At 37.4% G+C, this 7783-nt stretch overlaps 1 long non-coding RNA gene across 1 annotated transcript; it reads left to right on the top strand.

Moving 5' to 3' along the window:
• The first annotated feature begins 2970 nt into the window (after positions 1-2970).
• Positions 2971-6369, top strand: LOC128247123 (uncharacterized). Its single transcript, XR_008263548.1, has 3 exons — positions 2971-3840; positions 4789-4954; positions 6064-6369. It is a non-coding gene; the product is annotated as an uncharacterized LOC128247123 (long non-coding RNA).
• The last annotated feature ends 1414 nt before the right edge of the window (positions 6370-7783 follow it).

The raw sequence follows: 7783 nt of genomic DNA on the forward strand, positions 1-7783 counted from the left end.
GTGTGTGTGTGTGTGTGTGTGACTTTTTGGTGTACGTATGAGGGTCTGCGGGTTCTTTTCGCTTTCTTTGTAATCAGAAGAAACCAAAAATTGTATGTAATGTGTTGATATAATAATGAACATAATTCTTCCGTTTTGTGGTTTCTAAGAGTCAGATTCGCTCAGATTTTTTTTTATGTCTAAGTGCATATAAACTGAAAAATTTCGTTGTAAAAATGCAGAGACATGTCAAAAATCAATGAACACGCATACGAACACAATTTTAACTGTAGTATTATCTAATTGTATATTGATTTGTTTCTTGTAAGCACAAGTTTGATCATTTATAAAGGAGGTGGGTAGGTAATTGAATCACTTGCGGGATACATTCAGTAAATTCGTTCTTAATCCTCAGGAATCCATATGGTTGGTGTTTATCTTTGAATTATGAGTCATTAAGATGATAAAAGAAAATTCTCTCCTAGGATAACACGCTAGAAAAATCGCAGGTTGCGTTTTTCTGCCGAAAAAATTTCAACTCAAAACTGCAAGTCAACAAAATACGCGTTAACCTCTTAACATACACATTATTATTATTATTTTTTTTTTTTAATTTCCATGCATTAAAATTTTTTCATTTATTTTGAATCTGTATATAAGGAAGAATAAGTACACAAAGCATTTTGGATCAGTTATGATTTATTATGAGGTTACTGATAGAAATGATAGCTAGTGATGATTAATGATAGAAAACGGGAATAACATCATGAATGAAGTATTTGGGGTTAGAAATAAGTGACAGATACCTCAGAGTATAGTGAACGTATATTTTCGTTCAAATATATATTTACTAGACATCTCTGAACGAAAATATACGGGATAATATGTTAAGAGGCTAATTCTAACGCTAACATCGATAAATTATACCACCTTCGGTACATTCTAACCCCTCGGTCTTGGTTAAGGACACACCATTGACTCCTCGGCTGATTTTTCAATACTTAGGTCGTCCTACAGCTCTTTATTGCTTAGATCGTCCTACAGCTTTCCCTGTACGACCCCGGAGTAATGAAAAGCAAAATCAATCATGAACATATCTGAAGGATAATAATTTTGATATGACGAAGCACTCAACCCTGCTCTGTAATTCGTTAGGTACATAACAGACCTGAGTCTAAGGCTATTATAATGCTTGGTATGTCTGTACATTTTTATCGTTACAAGGCAATCTTCAGATTCAAGGGAAAGTGACACTGTAGTATTTAAAGAGACGGGGGTGGATTTTTAAAGAATGTTTATTGACCTTCGATGAATAGATTTTAAAAGTATATATCGTATTCGCGCTGTCTTCTACTATTTGAACAATTCCGTAGAAAGAATGCATTGGTGGTACAGGTGAGAGTAGAAATTCTACATCTATAAGGAATATAAAAAATATTTCTTAGCAAAATTAAATATAAAGAAAAGAAAGCCTAAATTGAAATAGTCGCCATTTCTTTGATAGCAGGGGCATACATTCTGGCTGTATTTTACAATGACTAACAGCTATGTTTTACACTTTATATCATTACACTAATGTATATGACATAATCACAAGTTTTGCAAAGAAAGATCTAAATCTAATTCTGACCAACTAGTTTTTTTTTATATATTTTGCATTTCCTTATCTTCTTTCATTTGTTTGTTTCTTTTTATTATTTTTTTTATTTATTTTTTTTTACTTGTCAACCTGTTATTTATAAGATCATGCGGTACGAGAAATGTTTGGGTTTTTTGTACTTTCTCGTCTATTTTGTTGTTTTTTTTCGTTCTCTCGTTTCATTCTTTTTTATTTTAATACTTTTTTTCTGTTTCTTTATATGTGTGTATGGGTGGAGAGTAAATGCTGACTCTTTAACCAATAAACATTCCACTAAGTGAGAGAGAGAGAAAGAAATAGAAAGAAAGAAAGAAAGGAAAGAGAAAGAAAACTTTCAATCAATTTGTTAAAACCTACAGCTACAATTTTTACCGGATGACGTTGCCTTTAACGTTGCCAGCAAATGTGTAATTATATTATCGCAGAAAGAAAGGAAATAAGGCACCCTGTTTCATTAAGAGCAATTACGGCTCAAAGGAGAGTGGTTGAATCATTTTATCTTCAACTGAAACAAACTCGATAAAAGATTCTTGTAACAAGGTGAAGTAGGCAAGGACGACGAGATACAGTGATGAGACAGAATTCTTCGCAAGACACTTAATCTTCGACACTGAAACAAGATTGATTTATTACAATTCGTTATGTAACGTTATTGTCTGGCGATTACTTACTAATAACAATAATATTTATGATAATTACTATTGCTGAAGGTGGTAGGTCGGTAGAATGGGTAGATCATCGAATTAAACGTGTTGTAGCGTATAATCACGTCCCTTTACACTCTGTATTCAAATCTCACAAATGTCTTCGTCGCCCCTCATCATTTTTGGGGTCTCGATAAAAAATAAAGTAGTCGTCAAGTACTATGATCGATATAATCAGCTATAAAGCCCTCAAGCCGCAAAACTGCATTCATCGTGATCGCCATGGAATTTGGTATCTCTGTAAGTTTCACTAAATTTTTGCTATGTTTCCTCTGAAAGAGATAACGATACATGACATTTAATTCACAGTTTCGAGGAGGAACTCATTCGCAGGATAAAACTGTGCTTTTTCTTTTGATGAGAGTCCTACAGGGCCGTGTCTTCGTTGAACTTTGTGTTTTTTAACTTCATAATTTCATTGAAAAATCATGAATTCTAGGAAGGGTATCATAATGTTTAGCACGGAAGATGGGAGTGAGGTTTCAGGTTATACAAAAAGGAATGGAGATAGGCACTAAAGAATTGCTCAAAACAATGACAATAACAGCCAGATAAAACAAAAACATTGACGTCACAGTCAAAGCTATTATTACGTTATTAACGTCACGCTAAAGACATAAGGATGAAGAAAATTATGTTACCATTTGCATGAAGAACAGAAACAGCAACAGCAGCAGCAACATCAACAACTACAATAACATTAACAACAATGACAATAGCAACAGCGACAACGGTGGGACTGCGAATCTGTTATCTCTTGCATGCGCAGCTACATGTTGGCCTTCACACTCACTCGAGGGAAAATGGTTATCAGAAATACTAGACGACATCATGGCTCATGAAATGATGACACAGTCGAGGATGTGAGCAGCCTCAGAAAAGCGCTATTTTCTAAAGAAGCATCAGTTTTAGCGAATACTACTACTACTACTACCACTACTACTACTACTACTACTACTACTGTTACTTCTTCTACTACTACTACTACTAGCGTTGCCGCTGCTGCTGCTACTACTACTACTACTATACTAATACTACGTACGAGAAAGCTTCGGGAGCATGCACCTACTGGATGAGGTTGGCGAGTTTGCAGCGCAGCATCTTGTAAGCAAGTCCACGCCATCTAGTGGAAGGATCTGTCGTTGAACCAAACGTCTAGTGAAGGTGCTCGGGATCTAGCTCGGAGTGGACCTCTGGATGGAGAAAAACTAGAAAGTGTTCGCGAGTGAGTTGGTCAGTTACACTCTGAAGAAATGAACTAAGCGAAATCTCTTGAAATATCGAGCGAAAGTTGTTAACTCTTACATCGCTTCGGTCGTCCACTATCGCTTGGCCGTTATGCCTTGTCCCAAGAATCACCTAACTAGATTGAATTGGTTACTCTTTCACGTCTTGTAAGAGGAACAGATTCTACTAGTCAAGAGTTCTATTGTCAATAGCCAGTAGGAGAATGCGTCCAAATGACATCGCAGCAACACGCTATGATGGTACTTCTGCAGAGTTTCTCAAAGAACGACGGTTAGATATTTGGTATCTACAATGTTGCCACGCACTCACTGTACTCTGTTAGCTGGAATGCAATCGGTAGAAAGCTGATCCTCAAATTCTAGTAAAGTTTAGTGGAGGACTTGAGCATCGATAGCCTGTGATTGATTCTGAACGTCGTTGAGGACAGTCTGAACAATCTTTCCTGGATGCCTTTCTGGGGGGAGATTATGGGCGTCTAAAAGTAGTTAACATGGTAGTGCTACAGGGGGAAAAGAGGGAAAGGGAAAAGCATTCTTAATATTAGATGGAAATGTCAGCTGTCCGAGAAGCGCTCAGCGGGTGAAAACCGCACTGCGCGCATTCGTTGCGTTCGTGCATTGCCCGCTTGTGGGCTTGTGTTGAACAACTGTTACCACATGTAAAACGGATCTGTCTATCAGTCGTGTCTGTTATGAAGACCAATTGGCCACCTTCTTTAGGCAAGGAAACGTGGCTAATTCTCCTCTAGCTATGACGAAGGAAGGTGAGTGTGGAGAAGGAGGAACTATCTTCCAATGTGTTTTAGGAAGGTTGGGTGAGAGTAACGAGAGTAACGAGACTAAATAGAGCAATTCTAATTGTACAACTAAAAACAAGGAGAAAGGAACTGGGCGAGGGCACTTTTGATGCATTTGCTGTGTCAAAGTAATCTGGGACTTTGTGTGGGAGATTTTGCCCCCAGAATTAGTCGATGTGGGCTTTACTCCCTCTATTGAAAAATCCTTTCCACTCTAGGCACAAGGCCCGAAATTTGGGGGAACGGGCCAGTCGATTAGATCGACCCCCAGTACTCAACTGGTACTTAATTTATCGACACCGAAAGGATGAAACGAAAAGTCGACCTCGGCGGAATTTGAACTCAGAACGCTAAGACAGACGAAATACCGCTAAGCATTTCGCGCGACATGCTAACGTTTCTTATTTCTTTATTGCTCACAGGGGACTATGCATAGAGGGGGACAAACAAGGACAGACAAACGGATTGAGTCGATTACATCCACCCCAGTGCGTAACTGGTACTTAATTTATCGACCCCGAAAGGATGAAAGGCAAGGTCGACCTCGGCAGAATTTGAACTCAGAACGTAACGGCAGACAAAATACCGGTAAGCATTTCGCCCGGCGTGCTAACGTTTCTGCCAGCTCGAAAAAGGCTTCTGTTGAAAGACTTTTTCTTGTTGAAATTTTCTTTTGTTATCTATTGTTTCTGCTTATTTCGTCTTCTCTTTACTCAGTGTAAACCCTACTGATTTGCAATTCGTCCTTCTGTTGTTCATATCATCTTAGGGTCTTATGGCTAGAGAATTGTAGTGTATTGGTAGAAAATGTATAAAGCGCCAGACTAAATGGATTGCAGTATTTAGTTACGTTTTATGTCATCTGTAAGCACACTTAAATATTTGTAGCTCTGTACCTATGTTAGAAAGGTGATTTGTTGGCAGAATCAGTAGAGTGATAGATAAGGTCCTTTGGAGTTCGATGCACTATAGCATTTTGCCTTTAATTTTCCAAGGTCGATAAAGAATCAGTGAAGTATAGGGAGTCGACATAATTAACTATATCTCTTCCCTTAAAATATGTATACCCTTGTAGCAAACTTAGAAAATATTATTATTACTATTGTGGATGACATTCGATACCAGAATTAGTTTTGTGACGAACATAATACTTTACAGGATTTAGTCTTACCTTTTTACATTTTGAATTCAAATCCCCGTCTTCGACTTTGCTTTTCATTTTATGAGAAAATCCGGATATAAAAAAAAGAAAAGAAAAAGAAACCGACCCTAAATTCATGTTAATGAGTTTGAAACGGACTTTCAATCTAGTTCTCTTTTTGTGGAAGTTTCGTTCCGTATTATACTTTTTCTTTTCCTTTTTCTCATTAAAAAAGTCATGAATAATAATCAATGTATCAATTGAAATAGTTCTTATTGTTTTTATTATAATGCCACCTATTAATAACTATATTATTTTACTTTTCACCTCACTTTTTCATTTTGTTTTTGTTTTGTTTCTTCTCTCTCATGAATATTAATGTCTCGCGAGACTAAATTGTCTGTTTTCGTTGAGCTTAACGATTATATAAACAATAGGTAAGTTAGTGTTAACATTTTTACTGCAGAGAGCGTTAAAAAGCTAATTAGAAATAAATACGGTTAGGGAGAAAAACGTGACATTAGACACTAACTAAATACTTTTTTTTCTTTTCTAGAATGTACGGGAGATAATTTCAAACATTTTTAGGTCTTAATCTGATCCCATCAGCAAAGCTTAGCTATCGTTGTACTTGTTCAAATTGTGGTGAATGAACCACTAAGTAAATGACTTAGGAAAACAAAAGGTGAAGTTAATGTTGACGTAATAAATGTACGGAGAATTAAAAGGCTAACTAAAAATAAATGTTGAAGAAAAAGTCGGTGCCAGTCAATGACTAGAAATAATTTCATTTGCCGAAATAGTGATGAAAGAATCACTAAGTAAATATACAAGACTGTAGATTTATATATGTTGGAAAATAAAATTGTTTTGAAATTAAATAACCTCTGAAATAAGACCTTGTTACCGATGTTATCGTAAGTATTGCACACGTTCATCGGCAAGTTAATGTCGTTGAAATATTGATATTTTAAAACATTTTATTAACATTTACTATTATTGTTCACCAGGAGAGGGCAGCGAGCTGGAAGGAGTTAACACGCCAGGCAAATCCTTAGCGGCGTTTCTTGTGGTTGTATTTATATTCTGAGTTCAAAATCTGCCGAGGTCGACTTTACTTATCATTCTCTCAGGGTCGATCAAATAAATACCAGTTGAACACTGAGGTCGATGTAATCGACTTTCTCCCTCATGAAAATTGCTGACCTTGTGCTAAAATATCTCGCTTAGAGGAAGTTTGAATGTGTGTATGTGTTGCTTAGCTTCAGGTCAGCTTTAAATTTAATAACCGTCCGCATCAGTTATCTCACAGTGTTAAATGGTGGTGGGGTGCGTGCGCGTGTGCGCGCGTGTGTGTGTGTGTGTGTGCGCGCAATTAAAATATAAAACTGTAAAGTGAGCCAATGGCATAAATATAAATATGTTAGAGAAGTGATGTATGAAACGATGTCCAGAAGACATTCTCAGGAAAATCCCTTTTTAGTTAGTGAATTGAAAACAAAAGATAAAAATCCAGCCCTAATCGTTGGCGACTTTCAAGGGAAAAGGGAAGTAATTTCAAGAAACTTAAAGCTTAAAGCTGAGTTAAAACCAACAAAATTAATATACACTCTTACAGGGGATATCTGCTCTCTGTTGGTAGCCACATTTAGTATTTGACGATGTACGAGGTGGTATCAAAGAGATCCTGGACTAGTTACGTTTAATAAAAAATAGCTTATTTACCTAAGTTTTTACATCATCTCCTTAGAAATAGTCACCTTACGCTGCAACACACCGATCCCCTGCTACTTTTGGAATCTGGCCTGAAAATCGTCTTCCGTAAGCTAGTCGGGAACCTGCTGCAATTCGCTCTTAATCTCGAAAACGGTGTTAAAACGGCGACCTTTGAGCTGCATTTTCATCTTGAGAAAAAGATGGAAGTTCGTATATGCTAAATCTGGCGAATAGGCCGAGGAGAGCGCAGTAACAGTGTGCATTGTCGCCGTGAAAAATTCAGACGTTAGGATTGCCTGCACGGACCCGTACGACAGACCAACAACACCAGCAATGTCGTTGATTGTCTTCCTACGATTCTCATGCATATGTTGATGAATTTTCTCCGCATTTCCGTGGGTGACATTCGTTGAAGGTCTTCCATCGGTCATCTTCTTCCAGAGACGTTCTCCCGTTTTTGAAGCGCCCGTGCTACTCGAAACATTGCGCACGACCCATTGCCTCGTCGCCGTAAGATTGCCGAAGCACGCTCAATGTCTCTGTAGCAGACTTCCCAAGTT

The sequence above is a fragment of the Octopus bimaculoides genome, chromosome 2, assembly GCF_001194135.2.
Source record: "Octopus bimaculoides isolate UCB-OBI-ISO-001 chromosome 2, ASM119413v2, whole genome shotgun sequence".
Classification (NCBI taxonomy): domain Eukaryota; kingdom Metazoa; phylum Mollusca; class Cephalopoda; order Octopoda; family Octopodidae; genus Octopus; species Octopus bimaculoides.